Here is a 16,581-nt window from a genome sequence, read left to right as displayed (position 1 = left end):
GCGATTTGTACATAGTTGGTAGCAATAAATGTGGAATAAATAATAGCCTCCGACTGGAATGAGGAAATAATACTGTAAGCATTGCGCTTCAATGATAGAATTATTTCACTGAGAGTATACCTTTTTCTAATAAGGATATGCATTTACTTAGGAATAATTTTTTAATTTCAAAATGAACAGCTTATAAGTAACACCTGTATCACCCAGGAGACAGACTTTTACATCACCCAGAAAAGGTGCTTAAGACAAGGGGGTGGAAATGATTCTGGAGCCATGCCTCTCTAAACCCCAATTTTCTCATGTAAATAAAGATAATAACCCCCAACTACAGTGACCACAGAATTTATCATCAAAACTGGGACTCTTTTCACATCAAAAAAAGATGCTTTTTATGATGACAGTTGGACACAGAAAGAAAGTGAGGCTGTCTTAGGCAATGGGGTGACATGATCACCCTGCTTCTTGTTCCCTGAAAAGCATCCAGGGACAACAAAAAGCACTACATTAGTGCAAGGGATGTTTTTAACAGGCAGAAGTTGATTCAAAACAGCAGCAGAGGATCTAATTCTGTTCACAAGCATCACTGTTATGTTGGGAAATTCATGCACATCAGAGTGGAATGGAGACACACCTTAACTTCAAGTTTGGAATTAGGAGCCACATGACTCTTGGTGTCTTGGTAAAGATGGGCACCACAGGCCTGAGACGGAGTGGTATTTTATACCCACAAAGAACTAGTTGCTTTCTTCCTAAGATTTCGTATTGAAAGCTTTAAGGTAAATTGGCTTTGGGGCTGAAGGAAAAAACAGTTTAGGCAAACGCACCTCCTCTGTAGAGCTTTCTACTTCTCGGTCCTAACCCCGCATCCCGCAGACGCCCCTCACCTCCTCTCAGCGCCTTCACATGTTCTGCTCATCCCAACTCTGTAAACATTCCCATGGTGCCTCTTTGCCTGGAATACACCTCTTTCTCCTGTGATCATAGCTCAGATCTCACCCTATTCGCGAGCCTTTCCCCAATACCCCAGCTCTCTCCTAGCTCAACCATGTCCCTCTGCTCTCAAGTATGTACTGGCGCACACAGGTACCTGATTATTTTAGGTCTTGAATGGTTTCTTGCCAAACCACCTTTACTGAAGCTTCCTTGATGGCAAGAGACAAGTCTCAGAGAAGCATCTAGTAGTAATTCAGGATACAGGTGCACATAGGACCAGAGCAGCAAAGACAAGTCCCAAAGAGGAGTTTCCAGAATGTGCTGTCATCCAACAAGTCCACTTGGAAAACAGCCATCATTAGAATACATAAATTCCAGTTTACTAAAAATGAATTGCTTATCAACTTTGATAGAGAAATAGAGCCTGGTACAATGTAGGGGTGCTACCAGAATTCTTATTCTAAAATACATTTTTTACACATAAAATAATGGAGATAAAATCATATAGTAATTATAAAGGTATTTCTAATTGCTTCGCTTTGTTGTCTAGGTTCACATTAAATTACTTGAAAAAAATCTATACCATCTGTCTCCTTAGTAAGCATTTAGATCACAGAATGTTCTGTAATTCTCTAGAAGAGGCCTCTCTCCAAATGTTATTTTAAAAATTCTTTTCAATTATCAAATTTACTGAGCCATTAGATACTCAAATAAATGAACAGTTTAAAATATGCACAATACAGCTTTCGAAATAGTTTGCTTCCATTTCCTCAATGAACATTTCCTGTGCTCACTTCTACAAACCAGGCACTGTATTAGATTCTAAGGTTATAGAGAGGTGTCACTCTTGGTTTGAGTCACTCCAAACTTTGGTCAAGAGCAGTGGTCCTTAACTAGTTTAGAAATCAGAAGCTTCATACTTTCACAGGGGCTTTTTCCAAGTGTGTATTTCCTGGTTCCAACATAAGTGATTCAGTGTCAATGGTCTGGGCTAGGCCCCTATAGGCATGTTTGTTAAAAAGACTCCTTAAGTAATTCGGACATGTGCTTCCACTTAAGAACCACTGGTCTGATAGAAAAACTAATCTAAGTCACATAAGTAGTGTTCTTACTAAGGTAACAATCACCTTGAAGTAGAGGCATGCATGTGAGCCTCTGAAAGCACATTTTCCGCATCTATTTTTGAAAGTCTAGGCAACTCTGATATTTAGACAATATTCATATTCCTTCATTCGTCATAAGTCTCTGAAGTCTTTGGAGACAACTTTGATAAAAGTTTCTATATTAGCTTTATTTGCTTAATAGGAGTATTTTGGTCCTAAAATCCCTTAGTAAACTATTAAAGAAATCAATCTTTACAGCAGTGTGTCACACATTACTACATAATTTCTGATTATGTCACCTAATCCCCCAAAGTGAGTCAACAATACAATAAGCGTGTTATTTTCAGCAATATATTTGTCCACACAAGGAGAACAGTGCCTGGCGGCTCCTTCCAGATATGCGTAATTTCAATAAGTTGTTCGCACATCCCTTTGATCATGTCTAAGGGAAAAATGCTTGGAGTTCCTCCTAATCAAAAGTAATCCTGTCCATTTTAGCTTTCCTCAAACTGTAGCTGGGTTAGAGCAAAGTAGCCCTCAGGAAAGCCCCCATGCCAAGAGCAGGAACTGTGCTCTTTATAAAGGGGCAGCAGGAGGACTCTGACATAAAATAGAATTCATTTTTTTAAAAAAAGAAGTTCTTTGGGGCTTTATGGGTGATTATTTGAGAGATATGGAAAAGCCAGTGTGATCTCTTTGACTCAGCCCTCAAATGGATGGTACTTCTAACACACTTATAAGAAGTGTGGAGCAAATGGTCACGATTTTTTTCTCTTACTTAATGGTATGAAATCACTATACATAACATAATTCCTGAGACAGGCCTAAACAGAAAGACTTGCCCTCATATTCAGAATTCCAACATCCATAGCCCAACTGACCAACTAAAGACAAAAACTGGCAACGTCGGAGTGAGGGTGACACCCCACTTCTGTCCACAGACCTTCCTGAGAATGAGCTTTCGTTAACAGCTGCACTTTCTACGGCCTTTTCAAAAACTAAAGAACTGATGCCACATAGGAGGCTCTGAAGTTGCTCCAGCAAAAGCGTGGTTCAAATTACAGGCAAGAAAGGGTAATAGAAAGAGAAGAAATGCAGAAGGGAAAGGAATATATAAAAGAAAGGCGGGAAAGAAGGAAGGACAGAAAGATGGAGGAAGGAAGACTGAAAAAGAAAACCAAAGCATGAGACAAACTGCACGAGACCGAAGAAAAGGCGGCTAGTACAGCAAGACAAGGAAAGCAGAAATGGAGAAAAGGAAATGAAGGCTTCCAGGCAAACGTCTCAGGGGTTCTAAGACCTTTGGTTACAGAAGGATATTTCAGCATCTTCTCATGTTCAAGGCCTTAGATTCCTCATTCCAACCACAACACATGTAAAATTAGAGTTCTCTGAAATTGTTCACAGATAAACATTTGTTTGAATCATAACTGTGTTCGGTCTAAGTCTATGATTCTGATGATGAGGCCGAAATACTGAGTATCTCCTCTAAGAGGAGAGATCATGCATCCTGTGTGTGTAACCCAGCTGTGGGGGTGAGGGGGTGGGAGGGAGGGCCGCCCAGGATGGAGGGAGAGCTGAGCTCACTCTGTAGACGATGACTGAGCCCCAGGTGGGAGGCAACATTCAGGCTGAGCCCTGAAGTCTGAGAAACAGCCAGTAAAGAGAGCTGAGGACATCAGCACGTCAGATGGATGAGGTCAGGGTGTCAGACGGATGAGAAGATCAGTGTGTCAAGGGCCGGTGCTCAGACGAGGACAGAGAGGCAGGAGGGGCCCGATCAGAGGTGGGTTCATGAGCCTCAGTGCCAAGGGAATCCCCTAAAGGGTGTGGAAAACACAGGATTCGTGCTTTTTCAAAGTCCACATTTTGGAAGAAAAGCCAAGACTTTCATCTGGACTGGATGAGGGAAAAGGAGTCATGTGTAGTGCAGCAGCGCTGTGTGCCGTGGTGCTGGCAGGTGATCAGGGTGTCCATTGGGCGTGGACTAAATTTGAGATTCCGATGAGATGCACCCCCAGCCCCCCCCCCACACACACACACACATGGAGTGATCAAGCTGGTGATTCAGCATCGCACAGGGGGAGTTAGAAACACCATGGCTGAAGATTTAAATTTGGGCCTCATCTGAATATGGGGGTTCTCCACCATTGGGACAAACGTGCACTTTTGGAGAGAAAAGAGAGAAAGAAAGACCAGGGCCCAGAACCAAGCCTTATAGGCCAACATTCACATCATAAACTTAGTGTTATATGGATACATAGATATTAGACCAGACCAGAATCCTACTAGAAAATGTAACTGGGACAAATAACTGTATGACTTTTCCACAGTGAGATTGATAAGAAAAGATTTCTGCACCATGAAGGAGATAAAGCACCACGAGGAGGAGACTGGGGTCTAAGACAAAGAAAACTGTCTCAAGGATACCATTCAACTCAACATTCAGATGCTGGGAAAGGAAGGGAAAAGGGAGAGAGGGAGGCGGAGGAAGAGAACACTGCGCTTGAAAGGTCCACTTCTACACTCTACACAACTGAGTGATTTTCCTAATGAGTTTTAAAACAATAATGAAGGAAAACTCTCTCCAAAGATTATCCTGGGATCTGTTAACACCCTCAAGCAACTGGTTACGATGACAAATAAAAGCTGGGTTTCCTTCTCCCCACGTCCCCACTCCGCCTAACTCTTGCACAGACACGCATGAACACTCTGTTCTGCCCACGGCCCCACACTGTGCTCATTAACATGGTCATAAATGTTCTGCCATCATTACAGTCCTTTTAAAACAGTGACTTTGCCAAACTCACTCCCTTGGTGCAAATGAGAAGTTGGGAGCAACTGAAAGGAGGTCCTATCATTCATTATCTTTGGGATGGAAGCTCCAGCATCAGAGGGCTGGCTCCAGGCCATTAACTGTTTGCTTTACCACCTGCCTTCTTCAATATTAACACTAAAGAGTCTTAAATGGATCTGGTAGTTATTACCTCATTGGGATTAAGAGCAAACGAACTTGCATTTCTCACTTCAGTGGTTTGGCTAAGGACCATTTTCTTTCCTGTTAAAGGGAATGCGTACATGCAAAATAAAAACTCTGACCATAAATATGTGAGCAGTAGGTGTTGCAAACACGCTGCCTGAGTTTTCCTTTCAAGATTCGGCCAGGTATTTGGCACAAAACCATAACCTATAAAAACTGTTCACAGTCCAGCAAGTCCCATGGCTGGCACCAGATAAACATGAAAGGTTTAAAATATCACAGATCCAGCTCCAGCTGAAGACCCAGGGTTTTTGCATCCACTTAGGCACTGGGAAGGCAAATGCCTCCGATTCCCACAATTCGATCTGCAGAGCAGGGATGAGATGACGTCTCTGCGCCAACTCTTTCAGAAGGTGGGAGGGAGGTTAGTGCGAAGCTTAATAAGCCAGTCAGGATCCCTGTGGATTTGTGACTCAATACTTGGGGGTTGGAAAGCAAAACCTGAGAAGTAAATCATCTTTTGACAGTATCTGGCCAGAGACAAAGAGAGTTGGAGGCAGGGTACAAACTTGAATCTAGACAAAGTCCAGGGTGGCGTGATGTTGAAACAAGGCTTAATAATACACCTCCTGCTCTAGGAACACAGCTGTCCTTCCACTGCACATATGTGGGATGCAGTCAGACCACGAGTGAAGCAGGGAAAGTGAATGAGCGCTTAAGAGCTGTCACTAAGCCCAAGTACTAACACAACGATGCTCATTCGCTGGAGGACGTGCCTGGCCACACTGACCATCCCACACCTCGTCCAAGCTCTTTCTACCTTTTCTCAACAAGGCTTGCTTTGGATTTCCTTGTGAAAGTCTGTGATCTGTTATTCATTTTCTTGTTTGCTGGCTTTGAAGCGTTGTTGCTTGCAGCAGTAAATAGCTTTTTGGAAAATTCACCTGTCCAGAATATCTCATTTTCTGTGGGTTCCTGAGTGAGGTCTGGCCCAAAATGTTTTCTGAATTAGAGACACAATGGCACATAACAGCAACGATCCAACTACTTTTACTGTTGCCATTCATCTAAATCATCAGGTACATTGCACCCAGCCAGATGACTAGGAAAAGTATGTGTTGAGTAATATCATTTGCTCTAGAGGGAAAAAGAAATTGTAAAGATAATGGGAACATATCATAGAAAAAAAACACAATCAGCTTGCTATCCCCTGAAGAGAGATTGGTTTATTCTCCACAAATCTTACTGTCAGATAGAGCAGCCCTTAACAACTACCTCTCAACTTTGCCAATATCTCAGCAGCCCCCTCTCTCTGTTCATCCTGAAGAGAAAACTGGAAAATTCAATATCGAACTATAGGCTGAAAAATTGAACAAAAAGGTTTAGATTAAGAGTTCTTAGGTTGACATTCTACACCTTCCCAAACAAAGTATCTATTCCCACAGTAAAGGGTACCTAGCCCAGAGTGATATATTTTCATTCAATTTTTTCAAGGTATTCACCCTACCACACTCCTTTCTCCACGAATATTAGACTGCATGATTGGTCCTCAGTAAGACTGAGTATTTGAACCATGGGAGGTTGCCAACTTGTAGCCATTTTCCCCATATTCCCTTAATAATAGAACTGGGAGTTTGTGCTGGGAACAACTGGGCTACCCAGCCTCTCCGCAGTGACCTGAGGACAGGATGTACGGCACTTCTGTGTTCTACATTTAAGAAGACTAAGCAAGTGCTCTTTTTGTGCTTTCCGCCTTCCCAGAGACTGAGATGCCACTGGGGCAGCCGGGGCAGCCAGTTTGAATCTAGGGATGGGATCTGTATGCTGAGGCTGCAGAGCTGCCTCTCCGTCCTGGACCAGCTACTTCTAGACTGTCACACTGAAAGGGAGCAGGTCCTATGGTCCTTCTCTGCCCATATTCCCCACCTGACTTTTGTCTGTAGAAAAACTTTAGCCAAAGAATAAGTTTAATCAGAGAAGTGAGAAAATGCAGAAGCAAAGGAAAACAGTCAAACAAGACAAAAAAGACAATAGTTTTGTCATTAAACAAAGTCAAGGGCCTTTAGTTCCTCCTCGAGGGCTACAGATAATATTCTGAGCCATATCCTGTGAGCTGTCTTACAGAGACTGAAACCCCCACCAGGTGGAAGACGTTAACTACGCGACGACTGGGATGCTGTCATGACATAAGTTGCCATGATTCCAAGAGTCGGCCTCAAAGAAATGGGAAAAAACCAAGCCTGGAACTGAAGATTAACTGTACTTAAAACAATCAAGATGACGCTGATCAGACCACCGCATGACCAGTTTCAGGATGACTGTCAGTGCTGACTGTGCTGTTTCCACAGGTAGCCTCCTCCTTCTGCCTATACACCCTTGAAACTCCCCTTTTAAAACTCTTGCCCCCTGATTGTCAGTGGGGAGTTAGCCTTTGGACACAAGTCTGCCCTCACCACCACCACCATCACCCACTCCCTTTGTTCCTGGCCTCCAAAATAATGCAAACTTTCCTTTCCACCAACCTTGCCTTTTTATTGGCTTTAGAAAGGTAAGCAATCAGACCCCACTTTCCATAGCAACATGAGAGAGAAATTAACTTGTAGCTTGTTTAAGCCACTGTATCCATAGTCTTTCAATTACAACAGCTTAGGCTGTGCTTTGACCAACACAGGCCTGCAAAGGAACCACATTAAACTCCTTCCCCTGTGCTACATCCCCCGAACCCTGCCACTTGACTCAGAAGGAATCACCATTTAGCTACTACTTAGTGTTCCAAACTCACAAAATACTAACTCCATCACTTCCCCCTCTCCCTCCTCTTCCTTAGTATTCACAAGGCAGGGTTGGCCATCAAAGTGGCTCCATTTATATCAGACATAGGAAGAGTGGGAGGGAACTGAGCACCAGCTTAGGAAAAATAATGTTATTCCTTTTATTATGTAGGGATATACTAAATATACACTTTAATGGATAGGATATTCTAAAATTGGATTTTAACATTTTATGTATTCTGTATATAGGGTCTGTTTCACATTACGGAAGTGGGTAATTGTCCACAATATCCATTCATTAATTCCAAATGAACACCTCCTGATTAGCGGCTTCACAGAAAATACTAAAACAAGTAACCATGTGCTGACATGAGGGTAATGGGAGATTATACCAGGCTCTACCACCAGATGGTCTGAGTTCTCAACAGCTCCGTGACTTTGGGCGAGTTACTTACATCTTTCATGCCTTGGATTCCTTCTCTCTGAAACAGAGATAGTACTACTACCTATTTCTCACCATGGTTGTTATGATTAAAGATCTTAACATGGGAAAGCCTTTTAACACAGTGACGTTTATGATAAGGACTCTATAAATCACCATCGTTATCATCACCCCACCATTACCCCCACCACTGTCTCAGTTAGCTTGGGTTGCTATCGCAGAATACCATAAGCTGGGTGGCTTAAACAATAAATATTCATTTCTTACAGCTCTGGAGGCCGCAAGTCTGATACCAGGGTATCCACGTGGTCAGGTTCTTGGTGAGGACACCTCTTCCTGGTTTACAGATAGCTGCCTTTTCTCTGTACATGGTGGAGAGAAAGCGCTGGTCCCTTCATCTCCTTATCAGGGCACTAATCTTATAACGAGGGCTCCATCCTCATGACTTAATCAAACCCTAATCACCTCTGAAAGTCTGCACTTCCAAACACCATTTATTGGGGGTGAGGGTTTCAATATATAAATTTGGGGCGGAGACACAAACATTCGGTCCCTAGCAATCAATATCACCACCTCCATCATCACCATCACCACCACCATCACCACTATCATCAACAGCAATATCAACAAACATCTATTTAAAGTTCGGTCCTACAAAGGAGGCACGAATATACAATGGAAAAAAGACAGCCTCTTCAATAAGTGGTGCTGGGAAAATTGGACAGCAACATGTCAAAGAATGAAATTAGAACACTTTCTAACACAATACACAAAAATAAACTCAAAATGGATTAAAGACCTACATGTAAGGCCAGACACTATAAAACTAGAGGAAAACATAGGCAGAACACTCTATGACATACATCAAAGCAAGATTCTTTTTGACCCACCTCCTAGAATCATGGAAATAAAATCAAGAATAAACAAATGGGACCTCATGAAACTTCAAAGCTTTTGCACAGCGAAAGAAACCATAAACAAGACAAGAAGACAACCCTCAGAATGGGAAAAAATAGTTGCCTATGAAACAACGGACAAAGGATTAACCTCCAAAATATACAAGCAGCTCATGAAGCTTAATACCAAAAAAGCAAATAACCCAATCCACAAATGGGCAGAAGACCTAAATAGACATTTCTCCAAAGAAGACATGCAGATGGGCAACAAACATATGAAAAGATGCTCAACATCACTAACCATCAGAGAAATGCAAGTCCAAGCCACAATGAGGTATCACCTCACACCGATCAGAATGGCCATCATCACAAAATCTGGAAACAACAAATGTTGGAGAGGGTGTGGAGAAAAGGGAACTCTCCTGCACTGTTGGTGGGAATGTAAGTTGGTACAGCCACTATGGAAAACAGTGTGGAGGTTCCTTAAAAAACTACAAATAGAACTACCATATGATCCAGTAATCCCACTCCTGGGCACATACCCAAAGAAAACCATAATCCCAAAAGAAACTTGTACCATCATGTTTATTGCAGCACTATTTACAATAGCCAGGACATGGAAGCAACCGAAATGCCCATCAACAAATGAATGGATACAGAAGATGTGGCATATATATACCATGGAATATTACTCAGCTATAAAAAGGGATGAGATGGAGCTATATGTAATGAGGTGGATAGACCTAGAGTCTGTCATACAGAGTGAAGTAAGTCAGAAAGAGAAAGACAAATATTGGATGCTAACTCATATATACGGAATCTAAAAATGGTACTGATGAATTTAGTGACAAGAACAAGGACGCAGATGCAGAGAATGGACTGGAGAACTCGAGGTTTGGGGTGGGTGGGGGGTGAAGGGGAAGCTGAGACGAAGCAAAAGAGTAGCACAGACATATATATACTACCAACTGTAAAATAGATAGCCAGTGGGAAGTTGTTGTATAACAAAGGGTGTTCAACTCGAGGATGGAAGATGCCTTAGAGGACTGGGACGGGGAGGGTGGGGGGGACTCGAGGGAGGGTGGGGGAGGAGTCGAGGGAGGTAGGGAATATGGGGATATGTGTATAAAAACATATGATTGAACTTGGTGTACCCCCAAAAAAAATAATAAAAAAAATTAATAGGGAACAGGAAAAAAATAAAAAATAAAAAAATAAAAATAAATAAAGTTGGTTCCTGAATGAAACTCAGATTTGTGTAGGTCTGAGGAAAAGGCTCTGGGAAAGAATGTCCCCTAAGAAAACAGCAGAGCCAAGATGCAAGTTAGAGGGTCATTTAGAGAGTCCCCTAACTCACCCCTCTTATGTCAAAACTTTGAAATAAATTTATATTTAATTATTGTTACTTTAAAAATTTATAGTTAGAATTTTAAGATAATGTCCAAATAAAAGTACATTCATAATAATGTGACTTAGGTTATCTGCCATTTTGAATAATTCATACCTAGGTTCTACTTTAAGAAAACTAAGCTTTAGAGACTTCCTAGGTGGCACAGTGGTTAAGAATCTGCCTGCCAATGCAGGGAACACAGGTTCAATCCCTGCTCCAGGAAAATCCCACATGCTGCGGAACAACTAAGCCCATGCACCACAACTGTTGAGCCCATGTGCCGCAACAACTGAAGCCTGAGCGCCTAGAGCCTGTGCTCCGCAACAAGAGAAGCCACTGAAATGAGGAGCCCGTGCACCAAAATGAAGAGTAGCCCCCACTCACCACAACTAGAGAAAGCCCGTGTGCAGCAACGAAGACCCAATGCAGCTAATTAATTAATTAATTAATTCACTTTTTAAAAAAGCTAAGCTTTAGGCTTTAAAGTTGTAAAATATATGTATATTTTATATGTACACATATATATGGGTGAATAAATGAGGTATGGCTACAATTTATAGGATTAAAAAACATTTTTTTAAAGTATAAGCAGCAATAATACAGGAGACACTGGCCAATACAATGGCATAATGGTGTAAAATATTCAAATTATAAAATCCTTTTTTGAAGCAAAATTTACAACTAAGCCTGTCAAATCTCTCCATGTGCCTATTTTGGGCATTAAATAATCTCCACTTAGAAAAAAAAACTCTCATTGCATATGAAAACCAATTCCTAATTGAACACATTTTTTTAATGCCAGTTCCTGAATACCCATTGGTAGAACATGAAAAGTAATTTGCATTTTCCTTTGAACTGTCATTGGCTCACACAGAACATACAACTGAAATTCCTCATTTACTTTATTTCTTTTTCAATGTCTACCTGATCACCTTTTCATAATCAGTTAGAATTACATCACTTAATCTTCCATTAGTACACTTTCAACTCATCAAATACTCGTAAATCAATTGCTATATTACTGTAGAATTCATATACACTTGGCCACCGTGTCCAGGCATTAATAACCAATGAATGCATCCTGATTAATGACATTACTATGAATGCCAAAATGATTAATCACTTCTCTGTAGTGATGTGAGGGTAATGGAAGATTATAAATGCACAGCTAATTGGGCTGCCCATGACTTTATAACATTAGGGAGTCAGGGGATCGAGCCTTCAGAGGAGCTAACATTCAAAGCTGTTGATTGACATGCTTACCTTCTTGGCTGTTGTGAACACAATCTTTCGATTGCCTTTGTTCTATCACATCTCTTTGCTCCACTTTGATTCAAAATCCCACATTTAAGTGGCCACTGAGAAGACTATCTGGTAACTTCAAGGTCATATGGAAGATGTGACCTGAATTTACAAGTGTTTAGTAAGACTTCTAATTTGAGATGCATTTGCTTCTTGAATTATGCATAACAACCTTATATTTCTGTTCAGGTATTTATTGCACTAAAAATAGAATGAGCCAGTGTATTTCATTAATGCCCCAATGATGTGCCATGATTTGAGAAAAAAAAGAAAGAGAGGTATGGAGAGCTTGATTTCAACTCGGCCTCTCTAGCTGGGCTATTTCTAGCTCCTATTAGCATTCTGATCACAAGAGTCACACCCTCTGTCCTGAAGATTCTCAGAGGCAGCCTTCCCTCCCTGCTCCATTTTCAGGGGCTCCAGGAAGGTCTCCACCACTAGGGCCCTCTCCTCCCATCTGGCTCACAAACCCCTGGAATCAGAATTACCCGTAGAGTTTATTTAATAAACTGTTATTTTTGGCTCCACCCTGACCCAGTGAAGCAGAATCTCTGGGGATGTGGCCACAGATGCCGGTGGATTTACCAACTCCCCCAGATGTCTGACTGCTAGGTTTGGAAGCTGCTGTCTTAAGAATGACTTCTTTTCCGCCAATTTAAAATGCATGTATTTCAGTAAGGACCTTACACGGGATGAACACGTTTATCAGCTTCTTCTCTTCAACGACTCCTCACTGCCACTAGGATCTTCACGTGGCCCCAGTATGTGAGGCCATCTGACCCAGCCTCCCTCTCTGCCACATCTCCCCCTCTCTCACCCTTGCTCTCTGAGCTCCAGCTTCACTGCCTTGCTGCAATTCCTCTGAGGCTGTGCATTCTCTCCAGCCACAGGGCCTTTGCACATGCAGTTCCAGCTTTCTGCCTGGAAGGGTTTTCTCACTGCCTGTTTAATATCTCAGCCTAATCATCTTTCTTCAAGGTAGTGATCCCAACTGCCCCAAGGTTAGACTTTTATTATCAACTGCAGTCACAGCACAGTGTGCCTATCACAGTTGTCATTTCCTATTTATCTGTAGAATTATTTTTTTATTACCTGTCACCCCATTAACACATGAAATTCACAAGGGCTGAAATTTTTGTTTTTTTTGTTCATTGCCCTATTGCCAGTGCCAAGCAGGTAGGTGTTCAATAAATATTTTGGGGAGGGAAGAAGGGGTGGAATGGAGGACAAGCAAGCTGAGTGTGGATACAAACACTGGATACAAGAGGGACAAAGGAGCAAAGAGAAACAAAGAACCCAGAAAAGAAAGCTGGTAGTGACCGGGACCAGCTTTTCAGATCTTCTGCTCTAACTCACAGCCTCAGCGGACGCAAAAATCAATAGCAGCACTGACCACGAAGCTGAGTGGCTTTAACCTCAGCCAGGAGCTGCATGAACACAGAGCCCCAAACCAATTTAGGCAGCAAGCCTCCTAATAAACCATGCGCTGCTCAGACTGCAAACAATACCACCAATCCTGCCTCGGGGGCTTACCAAGAAAGAATGAATTACAGATTGTCCCCTTTTCCTAATCAGCTCTCTCCCAAAATTAAATTCTTTAGTTTCATGTGACCATCAGCTCGGTGGGCTGAAAAGGGTTTTCTTTATCTGTCCCAGAACAGATTTTATTAATGCTTCAGTCTTTACGAAAGCCCTGGGAATACTATCTGATCATCATTTCTTTTTGCAGCAATCAATGTCACAAATTACAAATTCTCTCCGTCGCCCTTACAACGTTTACTGTTCAAAATCCCAATCTGACCGTGTTTGGACAGCTTGCCTTCACTACTGGAAAATCTAACAGGAACCGCAGTATGTAAAGCAGAGGTCCAAAACAAAACAAAACAAAACGGACCCTTGTTCATCTGTTCCCATCCGAAACAAAGAAGGAAAGATTGAACAGATCACGTGGGCCTCCGTCTTCTCCAGCTGCCATTTCTAATGCAAATTGGCGTGCCCTGGTTGAGGGGCTGCCGGCCACCACCAGAGAAGACTGGGCTCCCCAGTGTGAAATTCAAGCTTTGGAATCAGGCTAGTTTGTAGAAGCTAACCACACTTTCATATTCTAAAGGAAATGCTTCTTAAAATAAAACTATCACCTTAATACAAAATTAATTCATTAATTCGCTGATTGTTTTGGATTCATGAATATTATGTACTATATTCTCCATATAAGTACAAGCATTATTTCCAACTCTAAAAACTCTGTTTCTTTCCGAACTAATTGCTCAGTCTTAGGTATCCCCACATGCTCCCTCTTCCCTGCTCCAAGCTGTACCCTTTTACATTTATCCACCTATCAAGTCCTTTAAACCACATATGTGCATATACATATCTGTACGTCTCTATACGGGCAAATCTATGTACAAATGTGCATCTGTGTATGTGTATATACACATATGCGCATCCCTGTGTGTGCACATGCAGCCACGTGTGTCTTACACATACATACCCATGTGCACCTCTGTGTGTATTTATATATGATGGATGCATGTAGGGGTATGTGCATCTACGTATCTCAACAATGTATTCTATAAAATAAGATCACATGCACAAAATCTAAAACAAGCCCAAACCAAATGTTTCTGAGGTCCATCATTCCCTTGTAGGAGATCTGTCGGATTAAATTTCCAGAACAGCTGATTTTGATCCTTCGTTTTCACCACCGAAAGCTACTCCACAATTTTCACCATATTATCCCACCACCATTGTCACGACCTGCACTTCTCCTGCTGAAAATCTTGGTTACCACTGCCCACAAGCTAAATATAAACCCCTTAGCATGGTATGCAACCCCCTCCACAGTCTAGCTTCTATCCTTCTCCTAATTTCCATGCTTTATTTACTGAAATACACTGCTCCAGAGAAACTGATCTGTTATCTTGAAACACGTGCCTCCTCCCTCCCCCATCATCGCATACACCACTTCTCTTATCCTGGATGCCTTTCCCTCTCATACCAACTCTGGAGTTCAAGGCCAACCTCAAGATATGCTTCAAGTCTAAAGCTGAGGTGATGAATCTTCCATCCTGCACTCGTGTAGCCCTGACATTGACTGGATCCTTCATCGATGAATTTCATATGCATTCCTTTATCTTCTCATTTACCACTTTATGTGGAACATCATCTCAAAATCATTAACATCTAACAGGAGAAACAATAACTCATTATATGGGTATTCACAATCTTCCTCTTGCTCCCACTTCTCACGTGGAAGGACTCTTACTTCTTGGGTCAGATCCCAGGCAAGTTCTTTGTTAGTGAGGACCTAGGTAATGGGCAAGACAGAGAGAAGTACAACCAAACAAACAACAGAGAGGTCACACTGACACACAAAATAAAGAGCGGCAAAAACAGGAAGAGAAAGGAAGGAAAAGTCTTGAAGGCTGGGTGTTGGGCTGAGATTTGGGGGCACGGACGTTGAGCGTGGGAGAGAGAATTTCACAAAGCAAGCCCCAAACACATGCAGACTATTAAGACAGCAGTGAGGAGGAGATAAGATGGAGAAGATTTTTGCTGCACAATAGAAATGCATTTTTCCCTACTCCTATTCATACTCCTTCAAAAAGATGAATGAAGATTTAAAGTGTTTTTAATTCATTTTTTGGCTACTGGACTGTGTTTGCTTGAATGTCACTCTGTGAACAAGACTGAGCCACAGGACAAGATTTATCTGGGTTACATAATGAATATGGAGTATGTCCTGCCTGCCTGGAGGCTAGCACCCCTCAAAGTCAGGAGTTGGGCTCTTCTATTTCTTTGTATTTGCTGTCCTGAATACAGTGTCCTACACATCATAATTAATCAGTAAATAGTTGTTGATGATAAACAGGCTGTGGATGGAGGAGCAGATGGTGTAGATCCTGTTTTTCAACATGGTCGTGTTCCAGAGGCTGTCATCTATTATTAGTGATGTAGCCAAACAGTATTTGTCAGTGTATTTAAGGAGATTTTCCATTTGTCTACCAAGCAAGTATAACTTTTGTAGGTCACACTCACAGTTACAGCATTAAAACAGGACAGCCAAGAGAGCATCGTGCTTGTTAAGGATGCATCTGAGTACCAAAAATATCATGGCCTTCAATACCAAAATGTCAGAGACAGCACTAGAGAGGAGAGAGCCAAGAGCATCTTTTTGAAATTCAATCCTAATTATTTATATTCCTCGCCAACAACTAGACAACTTTCTCTAGCTGACGTGTCCTACTTCGGTCCATTTACTTGCTACTCTCAGTTTGATGCCAAGATCTTTGTGAAAAACAATGGCAACTACCATGATTTTGTGTCAAAACCAAATGATCATCTCTAAAGCAGCCCTGGTAGGTTTTCAAAATATATGTCTTTTCTCGGAAATACTCTGCCCCATTCTCATGGAAGAATTCTGACCGCTTAAAAAGTCCATGATAAAAAGAACTTAACTATCTACTTCTAGCATATTGAAGTGAGAAAGCAAAATAATTTAAGAGGAGGAGATGGAAATGGAAGCAGGGATTGTCGTCTTCTGGAATATAGGTTTTTTACTTAACATTAAGTGGAGAGAAACGTCACTAGAACTTGACAATGTGATAGGGACCATGAGAGCAGCAACCACCTGTCCATTCCCCATCCTCCTGTCGCCATTTTACTTTTACTCTGATGTGCAAACTCAACGATATAATGAAGTCATCACATTTACCATACTTTGAGGTATAAATGCAATACTGTAATGAAACCACTTGGAATACC

The 16,581-nt window shown here is 41.7% G+C and overlaps 1 protein-coding gene across 1 annotated transcript in view; it reads right to left on the bottom strand.

Moving 5' to 3' along the window:
- The window catches only part of DNER (delta/notch like EGF repeat containing), a 317,177-nt gene that overhangs the window by 153,762 nt on the left and 146,834 nt on the right, over window positions 1-16,581 (bottom strand). The gene's annotated exons all lie outside the window — the stretch shown is intronic.

The sequence above is a fragment of the Hippopotamus amphibius genome, chromosome 8, assembly GCF_030028045.1.
Source record: "Hippopotamus amphibius kiboko isolate mHipAmp2 chromosome 8, mHipAmp2.hap2, whole genome shotgun sequence".
NCBI classification, from domain to species: Eukaryota; Metazoa; Chordata; class Mammalia; order Artiodactyla; family Hippopotamidae; genus Hippopotamus; species Hippopotamus amphibius.
Note: the sequence above shows the minus strand (reverse complement) of the source record. Positions and strands in the feature narration are given on the sequence as shown.